This window comes from Perognathus longimembris, chromosome 13 (genome assembly GCF_023159225.1).
Source record: "Perognathus longimembris pacificus isolate PPM17 chromosome 13, ASM2315922v1, whole genome shotgun sequence".
NCBI classification, from domain to species: domain Eukaryota; kingdom Metazoa; phylum Chordata; class Mammalia; order Rodentia; family Heteromyidae; genus Perognathus; species Perognathus longimembris.
In genome coordinates, this window is record NC_063173.1 from 56,482,851 (window position 1) to 56,498,562 (window position 15,712).

The 15,712-nt window shown below is 43.1% G+C and overlaps 1 protein-coding gene and 1 long non-coding RNA gene across 1 annotated transcript in view; one reads left to right on the forward strand and one right to left on the reverse strand.

Moving 5' to 3' along the window:
• Positions 1-15,712, reverse strand: part of LOC125362054 (steroid transmembrane transporter SLC22A24-like) — a 212,588-nt gene that overhangs the window by 114,750 nt on the left and 82,126 nt on the right.
• Positions 1-15,712, forward strand: part of LOC125362070 — a 160,833-nt gene that overhangs the window by 69,261 nt on the left and 75,860 nt on the right. The gene's annotated exons all lie outside the window — the stretch shown is intronic.

Genomic DNA, 15,712 nt, shown 5'->3' on the forward strand with positions numbered 1-15,712 from the left:
GGGAGAAACACTGACATCAGTAAATTAATTACAAAATTAAATATTAATATATGCACATATGAAACATCCTGTTGAAATAACTTGTACATTAATATAAAATTTCAAATGATAAATAAGTGAATGTCATGAATGTCAAACAGGAAAGTGGGAATTGCTGAGCTGGCAATGGTTAATGAAGAATGAGAATGAGATCGAATGTGGTCAAGGTACTTTATGTGCCTGAGTGTAAATATGATGGTGAAATGGTGAAACTTGTTCAAATTGTTTTAGGAAGGGGTCAGGATGAATGAGGAAGAGGGATGACGTGTGTATGATTGGAGTACTTTGTATTCATGTATAGAAATATCACAATGAAACAACCTTGTACAACTAACAGATGCTAATATAAAAGTTAAAACAAACAAGAATCCACTCCACGGTCACCATTGTCACATATTTTTCATTTCAAGGATTGTAAGGATGGTTTAATTTGTAGGAAATACTATAAAATATACAGAATCTAGTTAGAATCAAGGATAAACATTGTATCATCTCAATAGATGCAGAAAAAAACACAGAACTCATTTGTAAAAATGAACATGACATCATGATTAAAACAAAATCCTCTAGAAACTAGGAACAGAAGGAAAACATAAATGTAATAGAAACGATATATGATGACCCTGTGCCAAAACTAATAAGCATAACCCATAAATTCAGGAATGAGTCAAGACTATCAGCTCTCTCCATTCCTATTCGATACTATTCATGAAGTCCCAATTAGAGCAATAATACAAGAAAAAACAAAAGGGGTACAAACACAAAAGGAAGGAATCAAATTATCCCTATATAAAGATGGAAAGAGTTATTCATGGATCAGCTGAACAAATGTTATGAAGATGGCAACATTACTTAAAGCTAGCTACAGAGTCAGCGAACTCTCTATCAAAACTCCAATTAGATTTGTATTCCAAGTACATTCCTCTGTGTGCGTGTGTGTGTGTGTGTGTGTGTGTGTGTGTGTGTGTCCATGCATGCACATGTACTACACATGGGAGTTAAACCTGGACCTGAGTGCTATCCCTGAGCAAGTATGCTTAAGGCTAATGCTCTACTACTTGGGACACAGCTCAAATTCTGGCAGTTTGGTTGTTAACTGGAGATGACAATCTCATGACTTGCCTGCCCTGGCTGGCTTCAAAGTGCAATCCTCAGATCTCAGCCTCCTGAAGCAGCTAGGATGATAGGCATGAGCATCCAGCACCCAACTAACTCAAATTACATTGTTGTTTGTTGCTTTGGTGTTTGATTTTTTCATTGTGGGCCTTGAACTCAGGACCTGGGCTCTGCCCCTGAGCGTTTTCCCTCAATGCTAGCTCCCTAGCACTTTGAACCACCCCACCATTTCTGGTTTCCCTTGGGCATAATTGGAGATAGGAATCTTATTGAATACCCTGGCAAGGCTGGCTTTGAACTGTGACCCTCAGATCTCAGGCTCCTGAGTATCTAGAGTTATATGCATGAGTCACTGGCACCAACTTCCAATTACATTCTTAATAGAATAAAAAAGCCAATTCTTAACCTCATATTGGAGTCCAAAGCACTCTGAACAATCAAAGGACTACAGAAAGTAATAACCAGTGATGGAGGAACCGCAATGTTTGCCTTAAAGTTATACTACAAAGCCACAGAAACGACAACACATACCTAAAAATGTACTTAGGTGATTCTCTGATTTAAATATTATAGTTTACACTCAAATTCGTCATCCACTTTGAATTATTTTAACATAAGAAATACAATTTAGGCAGAAATTTTTTCCTCCTTTTATCTTTCCCATAAGGGTATCTAGTTGTTCCCACACTAACATTTGTTCTTGTATTTACACACGTGAATGGTACAAAGGGGTTTTGTTGTGATGAACATTATATATGATGACCATATTCAACCTACTACCATTTTTCCTTGTATCCCTCTGTTCTATTCATATTTCTGTATTTCATATGGTTTCTACTAAGTATTGTTGCCCTCACCTGATTTGTTTCAGATTTTTAAAGACGTGGAGCAATGTAAGATGTCTCCAACCCACCATCTTCATCCACCCGTTGTTTTTATTCCTATTCTACTTTTCTTTTGGTGATGCTGGGATTTGAACTGAGTGCCACGTGATGCCAGGCCGGTGCTCTACCCCTAGAGCCATATCTCCAGTCATTTTTCTTTTATTATTTTCCAATAAGCCTCCTGTGGATGGCCATCCTCACCTGTGTGCCCCCACCCAGCTGGGAGGACAGGCACAGCACCACCCCCAACTCTTACTGCTGAAGGTGACATCTCATGAACCTTTTTTCCCAGAATGTACTGAAGCATCATCCTTTCCATCTCCCCCTCCTAAGTGGTTTGGGGAAACTGTGTTCCCTCCACAGCCAGGCGGCCCCCCTGCAGACCCCCTCTCATCAATCCTTGGCTACCCACCCTCTCTTTCCCAGGACTCTCTTCACCGGGAGCACAGGGCCCCCTATGTTTCTTTTTCCTTCACCTTCCTAAGGTGTGTGCTTACTATTCCCTCTCTTCTATCCTCAGACTCTTCCTCTCCAGGCAGGAGGCCCTTGGCCCTTGGCCAGACTCCATCTGCCGTCTGTGTAGGAGGCGCCTCCACATAGACCTGGGAAACCCAAAAAGTCCTGCTGTCCCTCCTGTAGGGTCACAGAGGCTTGAGTCTCTCATGCTTTGCTGACCACCCGATATTACTTAATTGAGACTTTGGGGATGTGCTTTCCTATATGTGGGTCCATCATTTGCCTTCCCAAAGCCTCGGGGACACCTGGAGAGGCAGAAGGGGTCACCATAGTCCTACCAAATTTTCAAAAATAGGCTCCAAACTGACTGTTCCCAGAAACACCCACTGGCTTGCCTGCAGTATTTTTTGTTTTTTTTTTGTTTTTGGCCAGTCCTAGGCCGTGAACTCAGGGCCTGAGCACTAGGATCCTGGCTTCCTTTTGCTCAAGGCTAGCACTCTGCCACTTGAGCCACAGCACCACTTCTGGCCATTTTCTGTATATGTGGTGCTTAGGAATCGAACCCAGGGCCTCATGTATACGAGGCAAGCACTCTTGCCACTAGGCCATATCCCCAGCCCCTTGCCTACAGTCAAAAATTGACTCATTTGTCTAACAAAATCTGGCTTCGCTATCCTTAGACAATGGGCACCATTGGCCAGAAACTGTCAATTTTAATATTCTGTCTGACTTAAAGCAAAATGGTGAAGGGTCAGAGGTCCCCTACACCCAAGCTCCTCTGCTCCAGAGTCCCCCTACCTCTTTCTGTACCATAAGCCTCCCAGCCATCTCCTCTAGAAACTGTCCTTATCTTGTAGCAGCTCAATCTGTCTATCTGTTGCTCTCTCTCTCTTTTTTCTAAGCTCCTTTCTATTTTGCTCTAATAACAACATTCTCCTCCCTTCATCGGGTAAATTGTCATCTGAGCAAATCCCTCTCAACCCTTGCCCATAGCCCTGCCTGCCTGCCCATGTGGCTGACACAGGTGGGGCCAAGTCCTCTCTCTCTCTTCTCTCTCTTCTTCCCCACCTATAATGGGCCAGTTAGACAGATAGCATGCCCAAACCATATCCTTCTGTTCTTTGAACCTCAGACACTAATCCATTCCCCTTCTCTTTCTGAGTCCACTCACTGCAGATTCTGGATTCTCAATTCCCCCTTAAGGCAAAATTCCTCCAGGAGGCTGCTAAAGGCCCCCTTGAGAAATCCCTCCCTCCCTCCCACCTCTTCCCTATCAGACAGCCTTCTCCAGTTGCTGCCTTTCCTCTTAACAATGTCTACAGGAATTCCAAGTGCTGCCTCCTCCCCTTAGAATCCTTTTGGCCACCTCACCTGCCCCAGTTCTCTCTGCAGGATCTGAAGAGATCGCTAGAGGGAGACAAAGGCCACCTGGTGGGTCTTTCTGCAGTTCCCCTCTCTACCACAAAGCTGCCTCCCTCTTCCCTCCTCTAAGGGGTCAAACATCAATTCATATGCTGATATGCTTCAGTACCAAAATTGTATTAAAGGTTTGCTGTTGTTGTTCATTTTAGCTGGGAGATTCTGTGAAATTTTGTTTATTGTTGACCAGAGTTTTGAATCTTGAGATTTGCCTGGTATTTTGTTTGCTATTGCCTGTTTTTCTTCAGTTGATCCCATGGTTCTACCATTCAGTAGGCGAAAAACACCTTTTGCCATTGGAATACCAGAAAGCTTACAGCCAATGTCCTTTTCTGTTTTGTTTTAAAGTTATGTATGTATTTCTTTTTGTTTATGTGGTGACAAGGAATGGAATCCAAGGCCTCATGCATGCCAGGCAAGCACTCTACCACTAGAATCGAACCCAAGGCCTCATGGAAACAAACCCAAGGCCTCATGCATGCTAAGCAAGCACTTTGCCACTAATCCACATTCCCAGCCCGCAATTTTCATTTTTAAAACCTAAGTGCACCTTAACACTTTTCTAGCTGTGTGTGTGTGTGACCACATTCAAAGTAACCTCATTTAATCAGTAAACACTGTTAACATGGTGTGAGATATTCAATCCAACTAATGCACTTCTGTCTTGAATATTGATTTTTTTTTTTGGTTTTGATATTTCCTGAATCTTTCTTTCTTTTGACTGTAATTGTAACTCTTACGCTGTGATGCTTGTGACCAGCAGCAAAGTAAGGAATGTAAACCTTGTGTTGAAGGAGTTATCAAGTGTGCTGCTTGTTAAAAGGCAAAATCTTTATCAATGAAAGTAAAAGGAATAAGATCCAGACTCTGTCTTAGTCAGCTGTGAGGGAGAAAGTCAGGGACCTTTCTCACATTGTTAATTGTGAGGGCTGACCTGAAAACTGGAGTAACTAAATATAAGTTTTAGTGCTAAAATAACAGCTTCTAAACTCTGGTGATGACTCCATGATAGAGGGCTGCACCCCCACCCGTGAGACTAGTTTCTTGTAGTTTGACATTTAAAAATGTAGGGAGCAATTGTTCCCTAATGTACCTAGGTAACAAGCATGGTAACGGACAGTAAAAATGAGCATAGTCATAGACTATAGAAATAGCCATAATAGTAGTAGAAATGCCATATTAACTGTCAGGTAGGTTTACTTATGATTGAGTACTGGATTGTTTTAGCTCACTCAGGCTTGCTTAGTGGTAATGGGAAAACATGGTCGCAATTGTTAAAATAAAGTGGGTATTAGGTAAGCCTGACCGTAATATTTTGCTTCTGTAAACGGCTTGCTTAACCCATTTGTGACTTGCTCTACCCCCTGCACTAATCCCCTGCATCAGTGATATGTGACCACCTGTTGTCAATTCCTGGTATCGAGGCCAGTTCCTGATATCACAGCCAAAATAGATAATTGAAAAGGTAGATAGCCAATAGAAATAGGACAAGACTTGCTTGCTAAATGCCATCCAATCAGGTATCTGCAAAGTTGGAACTACCCTGCCCCTGTTGTAATCACAATAAAAAACCCTGCCTATCTGAGGGTTCGGACTCTCAATCCAGATCCGCTGTGTTCGTGATGGTTGGGAGTCCAGGCTCGAGCTTTCAATAAAGACTCTGGTGCGTTTGCATCAGTATCAGCTCCTTGGTGGTCTTTGGGGACTGGAAATTTAGGTATAACAGTAATCAATTATACTTAGAATGTGAGCCTAATCCTTTGATAAGGAGGAAGGACAGTTTGGATCAGGATAAAAATCAACTAAACAGCTCTGCCCTGGGCATCCTTATTAGGGGTGGAGTGGCTGCAAATTAACCAAGAGTTAACTGGCTCTACAGGCCAAAGTAACAAATGGGGGATTTTATGTTTCTAAGAGTTATGACATTCGATTAGGAAAAACTAGGTTGCTTCAGCTCAGAAGTGTTTTTAAGAGTTAATCCAAAACACATATTAATGAAAACCAGTAAGGGGATTAGGAAACGAAAAGGAGAAAGTAAAGACAGACTTGGGAAAGGAATCAAGCAGAAAAAATTGTTCCTTGGATAAGAAAGGATTTGGGAAGTAAGAATTTTCTTAAATGTACCTTTCAGAAAAGAAAAAAGAAGGCATAAAGACAAACCCAGAAGGTTAGAGTAAGTAAGTAGCAGGTGGTATGGATATGTCTGGAAAGATTGAGCTTACAAGTAAAGTTGATAAAGTTGGTATGTAACTAAGTTGGCTATAATGTATTTATTTATTTTTTGTAATTTATTTATTAATTAAACAAAAGTTTTTTGACAAGGTGTGCAAAAAGGGTACAGTTACATAGTAGGGCAGGGTGTACATTTCTTGTGATATTTTACACACTGTTTTTCTTTCCCTTCCCTAGGTCAGGTAGACATATATTCAATACACAATGTACCAAGAACATATACAGTGCCGCGTGGCCAAGCCCAAGAAAATTCTCCTAGGGCTTAAATGTAATGTCGATATTAGACAATATGTCGACAATAGTCTTATATGAACGTACATACATAGCTTTTGAGCTATTGTATTCCACTGAGAGGTTGATTTTTGACCTTTATATGTTGAGTAGTTGTTTGGTTTTAGTTACATAATGTAGGGTCGCTGACCCAATCTTGTGGGAAATACCATTTGAAAAGAAGTTTTTTGTTTCACAGACCTGGTCTCTACAGTCTCCCCGTCATCCCATCTTAACAGTCATATATCAGGGAACTCATGCCCCTTTGTTTTCTGTGTTCTAGGCTTGTCTTGCTCAACATTATTTGTTCAAGTTCTGACCATTTCCCTGTGAATACCAATATTTCACCATTCCTTATCACCATGTAGTATTCCATTGTGTATAGGCACCATATTTTTTGGATCCATTCATCTGTGGAGGGGCATCTGGGTTGATTCCATATTTTGGCTATTGTGAATTGTGCAGCAGTAAACATGGAAGTGCAAATGGCTTTTTGATATCTTGAGACCTGCTGTTCAGGATAGATGCCTAGGAATGGTATGGCTGGGTCATAGCGTAGGTCTATGTTGATTCCCCGCACCCCCTCCAGCATTTGATGTTGCCTGAGTTCAGAGTATAGGCCATTCTAACTGGAGTGAGGTGGTATCTCAGGGTTGTTTTTATTTGCATTTCCTTTACTACCAGGGATGTTGAGCATTTCCTCATATGTTTCTTTGCCATTTTTATCTCTTCTCTTGTGAAGTCTCTCTTTAGCTCCTTTGCCCATTTCCTAATTGGTTTACTGGGCTTAGAGGGGCTTAGTTTTTTGAGTACTCTGTAGATGACAGATATTAGGCCTTTGTCTGTTGCTGTGCTGGTAAAGATCCTTTCCCATATGGTTGGCTGTCTTTCTATTTTGGTTGCTATGTCCTTAGCTGTGCAGAAACTTTTTATTTTGTAGTAATCCCATTTGTCGAGTCTCTCCCCTATCTGTTGTGCCCCTGGGACTCTATTCAGGAAGTTCCTTCCTGTGCCTATAAGTTCTAGCATCTTTCCTACTCTGTCCTTCAGTAGTTTCAAGGATTCAGGTCTGATGTTGAGGTCCTTGATCCATTTTGAGTTGATCTTGGTGCATGGTGATAGGCTTGGGTCTACTTTGAGTTTTCTGCATATGGCTGCCCAGTTCTCCCAGCACCAGTAGTTGAAGAGGCTATGTTTATTTCATTGTATGTCTTTAGCTCCTTTGTCGAATATCAGGTGACTGTAAGAGTGTGGTTTTATTTCTGGATCTTCAATTCTAATCCATTGGTCTTCCAGTCAGTTTTTATACCAATACAGGATGTTTTTGTTATGATGGCTCTATAGTAGAGCTTGAAGTCTGGTATTGTGATACCTCCTGCACTGCTTTTTTGCCTAGAATTGCTTTGGCTATTCTAGGCCTTTTGCTGTTCCATATGTATTTATGGATTGCTTTCTCTATTTTAGTGAAGAATGTAACTGGGCTTTTGATAGGGATTGCATTGAATCTGTATAACAATTTGGGCAATATGGCCATTTTCACTATATTGATTCTGCTTACCCATGAGCATGGGAGTTTTTTCCATCTCCTTGTGTCTTCTTTGATTTCCCTTATTAGATTTTTATAGTTCTCATTAAATAGGTCCATCACTTCCTTGGTTAGGTTGATCCCTAGGTACTTTATCCTTTTTTTGGCTACTGTAAATGGAATTGTTTCCATAATTTCCTTTTCTGCTTGTACATTGCTGGTGTACAAAAAGTTGCTGACTTTTGTGGGTTTATTTTGTATCCTGCTACTTTGCCAAAATGGTTTATTAGGTGTAGGAGTTTGGGGACTGAATTTTTTGGGTCCTTCAGGTATAAGATCATGTCGTCTGCAAATAGGGATAGTTTGATTTCTTCTTTGCCAATGTGGATCCCTTTGATGTCTTCCTCTTGCCTTATTGCTATGGCTAGGGATTCCAGCACTATGTTGAAAAGAAGTGGGGAGAGTGAGCATCCTTGTCTTGTTCCTGAGTTTAGGGGGAATTATTTTAGTTTCTCTCCATTTAATATGATGTTAGCAGTTGGTCTGTTGTATATGGCTTTTATTGTTTTGAGGACTATTCCATCTATTCCTGTTCTCTCCAGAGCTTTTAATAAGTATGGATGTTGTATTTTGTCAAAGGCTTTTTGGGCATCGACTGAGATAACAATGTGATTCTTGATTTTAGTTCTGTTGATGTGGTGAATTACATTGATTGATTTACGGATGTTGAACCATCCTTGTGACTGTGGGATGAAGTTTACTTGGTCATGATGTATAATTTTCTTGATCAGTTTCTGGATCCTGTTAGCTAATATTTTAATGAGGAGCTTTGCGTCTGTGTTCATTAGTGATATTGGTCTGTAGTTCTCTTTTTTTGTTGGGTCTTTGCCTGGTTTGGGACTGAGTATGATATTAGCTTCATGGAATGAGTTTGGAATTTCTCCCTCTTTCTATTTTGCGGAAGAGTTTGAGGAGTATTGGTATTAGCTCCTCACTAAAGGTTTTATAGAATTCGTTGGTGAATCCATCTGGACCTGGGCTTTTCTTTGTTGGGAGGTTCTTGATTACCTCCTGTATCTCACTGTAAGTTATTGGTTATTTAGTTGATTTATTTCTTGTTGGTTCAGTTAGGGCAGTTTATACTTCTCTAAGAATTGATCCATTTTTGTAAAATTATTGTTTTTTAGTGAGTAGAGGTTCTGGAAATAGTTCCTTATGATTGTTTGAATATCGTGTGTACTTGTTGTAATTTTTCCAGTGGAGTCCCTGATTTTACATATATGAGTCTCTTCTCTTCTTTTTTTGTATGTCTTGTGAGGGGTCTGTCAATTTTATTTATTTTCTCAAAGAACCAGCTTTTAGTCTTATTTGTTGAATGGTCTATTTTCAATCAGATTTATCTCTTCTCTAATCTTTGTGATCTCTCTCCTCCTAGTCATTTTAGATTCGATCATTTCTTGTTTCTCCAGTTGTTTTAGTTTCATCATGAGGTTATTCATCTGCTCTGTTTCCATTCTTTTAATGTGAGTGCTGAGGGCAATGATCTTGCCCCTCAATACTGCCTTAGCTGTGTCCCATAGGTTTCTTTGTGATGTATTTTCATTGTCATTGTGGCTAATGAATTCGTTAATTTCATCTTTAATTTGGTCTGTGGCCCAAGTGTTGGATGACAGTGTGGGGTTTAGCCTCCAAGAATGTGTATAGCCTCTGTGGTAACCGTTGTTATTGAGGGTTACCTTTAATCCACTGTGGTCAGATATAATACATGGGATGATGTCAATACCTTTGTATTTGCTGAGGTTCTTTGTGTGGGCTATGACATGGTCTATTTTGGAGTATGATCCATGGGCTGCTGAGAAGGAGTTGTATTGGGTCTCTGTAGGGTGGAAGATTCTGTATAGATCTGTCAGATCCATTTGGGATATGGTGTTACTTAGGTCCTCAGCTCCCTTGCTAATCCTCTGGGTGTTGGATATGTCTCCTGGAGAGAGTGGGGTATTAAAGTCACCCACTATGATTGTGTTTGGGTCTTTCTGTGAGAATTTGCTTGACATATGTAGGGCCTCTTTTGTTCAGTGAGTATACATTTATCACTGTGATGTCTTCATTCTGGGTTTTTCCTTGTATTAAAGTGTAGTGACCTTCTTTGTCTTTTTGAATTGATTTTAATGAGAAGTCCAGCTTGTCTGAGATCAGGATGGCTACTCCTGCCGTTTTGGTAGGTGCGTTTGCTTGGAAGATCTTGCTCCATCCTTTTTTTTGGAGCCTGTTTTTATCCCTTGCTGTAAGATGGGTTTCTTGTAGACAACAGATGGCAACTTTTTGTTTGCGGATCCATTCTGCCAGTCTGCTCCTCTTTATCGGAGAGTTTATACCGTTTATATTCAAAGAGATCAAGGATAAGAGTGTTTTATCTCCTTCAATTTTCTTGTTAGGCTGTTTTCCCTCTTTTTTTCTTGTCTTTAGTGAGCTGCTCTTTCTGTTGGGCTCTGGCTATTGTAGTTTCTTTCTGTTTCTGTCTGTGTGTCCTGTACATTTCTGTTGGGCAGGGTTCCCCTCTTAGAATTCGCTGTAGGGATGGTTTTTTATTCACATACTCCTTTAGATCCTCTTTGCTATGGAAAGATCTGGTTTTCCCCTCGAATATGAACTCCAGCTTCGCTGGATTTTTTATTCTAGGTTGGCAGTTGTTGGCCTGTAGGACTTGGATGGTGTTCTTCCATTCTCTTCGCATGTGGTAGGTTTGTGTGGAGAGGTCTGCTGTTATTCGGATCCTCTTCCCATTGTAATAACTTTCTTTCTTTGCTTTGGCTGCATTCAGAATTTGCTCTTTATTCTTGAGATCTGAAGTCTTGATTATTATGTGCCTGGGTATGTCTTTTCTAGGGTCTGGTCTGCCAGGTTTTCTATTGGCTTCAGTTACCTGGATGGGGTCCCTTGTGAGATTGGGGAAGTTTTCTGCAATCACTGTATTGAAAATATGTTTCAGCCCTCTGCTCTGGTATTGGGCTCCTTCTTCTATTCCAATTATGCGCAGATTATATCTTGTCTTTGTGTACTAGCTCCTGGATTAGTCTGCCCTGAAGCTTTACCATTGCTTGGAGTGTGGTAATTTATTTGGTCCTTATTGGCTGCATCATCGTCCAAGAGAGAGATTCTGGCTTCATTATGGTCAATTCTTTGTGCTGTGGCTTCAAGTGCGGAGTTTATGGATGTCAGGGAGCTATTTATGGTTGCCAGATCAGCTCTGATCATGGAAATTTCTTCCTTTAAAGAGTTGTATTTTAGGGCTGGGGATATAGCCTAGTGGCAAGAGTGCCTGCCTCGGATACACGAGGCCCTAGGTTCGATTCCCCAGCACCACATATACAGAAAACGGTCAGAAGCGGCGCTGTGGCTCAAGTGGCAGAGTGCTAGCCTTGAGCAAAAAGAAGCCAGGGACAGTGCTCAGGCCCTGAGTCCAAGGCCCAGGACTGGCCAAAAAAAAAAAAAAAAGAGTTGTATTTTAAATCTATTTTTTCATTTCACTTCTCAGGATATTGAGGTCTTCTTTAACGGAGGTTTGCACTGTTTCCTTTTTTTTTTTTTTTTTTTTTTTTGCCAGTCCTGGGCCTTGGACTCAGGGCCTGAGCACCGTCCCTGGATTCTTCCCGCTCAAGGCTAGCACTCTGCCACCTGAGCCACAGTGCCCCTTCTGGCCGTTTTCCATATATGTGGTGTTGGGGAATTGAACCGAGAGCTTCATGTGTAGGAGGCAAGCACTCTTGCCACTAGGCCTTATTCCCAGCCCCAATCTATCCATTTTTGCTTTCATTTCTTTCTTGGCTTCCTGGATGTCCTTCAAGACTTCCACTCTAAACTCCTGGAATTGTTTTCTGATTTCATTTCTGAGGCTTTCCATCATTTCTGCTATCATAGTCTCAGTTGTTTTTTTATTCTCCATCTCCTCTGGTGCTGGCGAGTTGGCTTGCCCTTTGATGAAATTTGTTATATTTCTTTGTGATTTGCGCATCTGGAGATCTGTGGGTGGCTTCCCTGGTTTGGCTTTGTGCTGGTTCCCGCTGGTCTGTCAGTGGGAGACTTGTTTGTGTCCTGGCTCTGGGTTTGAGTTTGTCTGTTGAACCTTACTGCCCAATGGGTGAGCGTGACCATCTCGGTTGTTGCCGAGGTGGTCACCCTCACTGCACTTGGGGGAGGGTAGGTTCTGTGTCTTTCTCTGCAGGATAGTGTCCTGCCGTTGCATTGTGCTGGCCCTAGGGTGCCCCTGGTGGGGGTTTGCTGGTTAATGATTCAGCGTGGCATGGAGGCTTTTCTCTTCTTTGGTTCTTTTTTCCACTCGGTATCTTGGTCAGAGAAGCTCACCTCTCAGGCGGTTCGCCCACCTGTGTGGATTGCTCCGGGGCTGGTGTTGTTGAGGTGCAGCCCACCCACTTGTGCGAAATGTGCCAATCTGTGTGGGCACTGCCCCTGGGGGGGCTCTGCACTCCTGTGCAGGTGCACCTATCAGAGCGGGCACTGCCGCTGGGGGGCCCTGCCCACCTGTGCAGGGTACGCCTACCAGAGCGGGCCCCGGGTTGTTGGGGTGTGCTTGTGCCCTCCCGTGAGTTTGCTGTGGCCAGAGGTATGTGTGGGCCCCAGTAGGATCAAGTGTGTGGGCGCAGGTTGGTCCCCCAGACTCTGCGCCTCTGCTGCGAGGGGAGGGCATGTGATCGGGCCCCAGCTGTCCCTGCTGGGCTGGTATTGCCCACCAGCTAGCATGTGACTTTTGTTCAAAAAGTCCGTGAGGACCAGGCGCCTCAGGTGGGGCTTCCAATGCCTGCCAGTCCCCAGGCCCGGTTTGGGAAGCAGCAGGGCCGGTGTAGCCGGTTCAGGCTCCTCTGCTGCCTTGGCGCTGCTCTGCCCCTGCTAGCTCCTGTGTCCTCCCAGAGTCTGAAGGGACCTTTTGCCGCCTGATTTGGGGCTTCTTTGTTCTTTCAGGGTGGGGAGGGGGAGGGAGGGAGCTCTAGCCTCTTTGTAGGGTTTGGGTCTCTGATAGCTGGTCTCCTGTTGGGGGAGGGGGTAATGGGGATCTTACTGGTCCTGGATTGTGTGTGTATCCTGCACTGTTGTTGGCCCTTCAGAGCTGTGGTGCTGGGGTGCGGCGATCGGTCGTTTGGTGGTGGCAGCCCCAGCTCTCCCCTTCTGCACTGCCCGGTTCCTGCGCCGCTCACATCCAATCCCGGCCATGCGGTCCTGCACCTCCCATCTACCACCATGTGTCTCGATCAGTCCGCACTCCCCTGGGGTCCGTGGAGTCCTGCGGTCTGGACTCTGTGCTCCTGGTGTGACTTTTCCGCAGTCGGTTTGTTGGCGCCGGGTCCCCTTTCCCAGCCTGGCCCTGTTCAGGCCAGGGTTGGTGGGTGGGAGGAGGGTACCCCAGAGATTTTCCGGCTCCGTGTAGGTTATAGGCTCTTCTTTTTAAATTTTTTTGTTTCCTGTGTTTCTCTGTTGCTTCTGGCTGCTGGGTTTGCTGGGTTCTTGATGGGGTGTTGGGTGCTAGAGTTCCCAGCTCGCTATTCAGTTAGAGCGAGTTGGGGTGCCTCCCTACTGTGGTGGCACCATCTTCCTCCTCCTATAATTAAAATGTGGTGAAGATTAATACACTGAGATGTGGGGCACTGGCCTGCATTTTTAAGAGGCGGACCTAGCCAGCCTGCCTCTTCTCCAGCCCTGGGGTGGCATTGCCGTTAGCCCCGCCTACCTTCTCCACGTCTGGAACTGGAAATGTGCGGACACGTGTGAGCCAAGATGGCCGCTGATGATGAACCCAGAGGCATCCTGTGGGCCCTGACAAAGATTTTCACTGCCCTTAGGAGAAGTTCCTTGACGCCCCACCATTAGTGGACAGTCCAGCCAGCCTATCACAGCCCCTAGCAAGGCACGCCACATCCCTCCTCTTCCTGGTGTCACTCAGCCTTTATAAGTGCGGTTTTTCTATTAAAATTAGGATGAATGTTTGACTTTCCCCCGAATCGCCTGCGTGTCTTTTCTATTCTGGAAGTGGGTGGTTTATGTTCATGTACTAAAGCAGTTGTTTGTGTAAACTAAAATTCACTTAAGTGTTTGTTTATACCAAGGTCCTTAAAAGGGAAACTTTTTAAAAATTAATTTATTTATTAATTGAACACAAATTTTTTTGACAAGGTGTTGTGCAAAAAGGGTACAGTTACATAGTAGGGCAGTGTGTACATTTCTTGTGATATATTACGCCCTGTTTTTCTTTACCTTCTCTAGGTCAGGTAGACATATATACAATATACAATGTATCAAGAACATATACAGTAGCCACGTGGCCAAGCCCAAGAAAATTTGCCTAGGGCTTTAAATGTAATGTTGATATTAGACAATATGTTGACAGTAGACGTATATGAATGTACATACATAGCTTTTGAGCTATTGTATTCCACTGAGAGGTCGATTTTTGACCTTTATATGTTGAGTAGTTGTTTGGTTTTAGTTACATACTGTTCAGTCACTGCCCCAATCCTGTGGGAAATACCATTTGACAAGCAGTTTTTGGTTTCACAGACCTGGTCTCTACTGTCTCTCCGTCTCCCTCAAAGGGAAACTTTTAACTGGAATTTTTTTGTTTTGTTTTGTTTTGTTTTGTTTTGCCAATACTGGGGCTTGGAATCAGGGCCTGAGCACTGTCCCTGGCGTCTTTTTGCTTAAGGCTGGCAATCTGCCACTTGAGCTACAGCACCACGTTTGGCCATTTTCTATATATGTGGTACTGGGGAATTAAACCCAGGGCTTCATGTATAGGAGGCAAGCACTCTTGACATTTGGTCATACCCCAGCCCTTGTTTTATTTTTTGTTGTGGTACAGTGTCCATTCCCAAGAATGTAAGCCACCTTGGATATAAAACTAACATTGGTTTCAATGTAAATTACTACCCTAAAGTGACATATTCAGTTAGCAATTAACTACAGTGTTTAATCAGTTACTGTTTTAAAACTCTCACCTCTACTGACTTTACTATTAAATGGCTTATTCTCTTCAGAATTTAGTCAGACTCACAGTCAGAGAAATAACTCTTACAAGTAATTATTGATAAAATCGAACTCCTTCACAAGTTCTAGGTAAGCCCTGCTTTAAAATCCATTTCTGTTGATCTTGTTGCTTCAATTGGAGTGAAGGGCTTTAGACAGGGACTCATTTGACCAGAGGATTGTGGTTCAAAGCCAGCCCAGGGAGAAAAGACCCTGTGAGACTCTTATCTCTAAATAATCAGCAGAATGCTGGAAGTGGGGATGTGGCTCAAAGTGGGAAAGTGCTAGCCTTGAGCAAAAGAGCTCAGTGACAGTTCCCAGGCTCTGAGTTCAAGCCCCACAACTGACAAGAGCTCCTAGCAAGAAGCAGACATGCACAGGACAAAGCTTGTCCTGTCAGTGAGAGACCTTTCAGAGGCAGATCTGAAGGCATGGTTTCAGATCCTAAATGGAGTTGATTTGTGCTTAACCAGGGTCTAGAGGTCAAAAGAAAATAGTTAGTGAGCATGCCTGTCTAGTTCCAAACATGTCTAACTTCTAACTGGAAAGGAGCTCACATTCGTGCCTTGGTTACACTAGGTATTTCTAGTTATAGTGACACTTAGACTGAGGACAGTTTTCCATGGCACGTTTCCTGGGTCCTTAATGTACAGTCATAATGTACAGTCCAGACATTGATAGTTCAGACATCTGTGGGCCAGTTACAGGACAGGATCAAGGCCTCTCGCTCTGCCTTGTT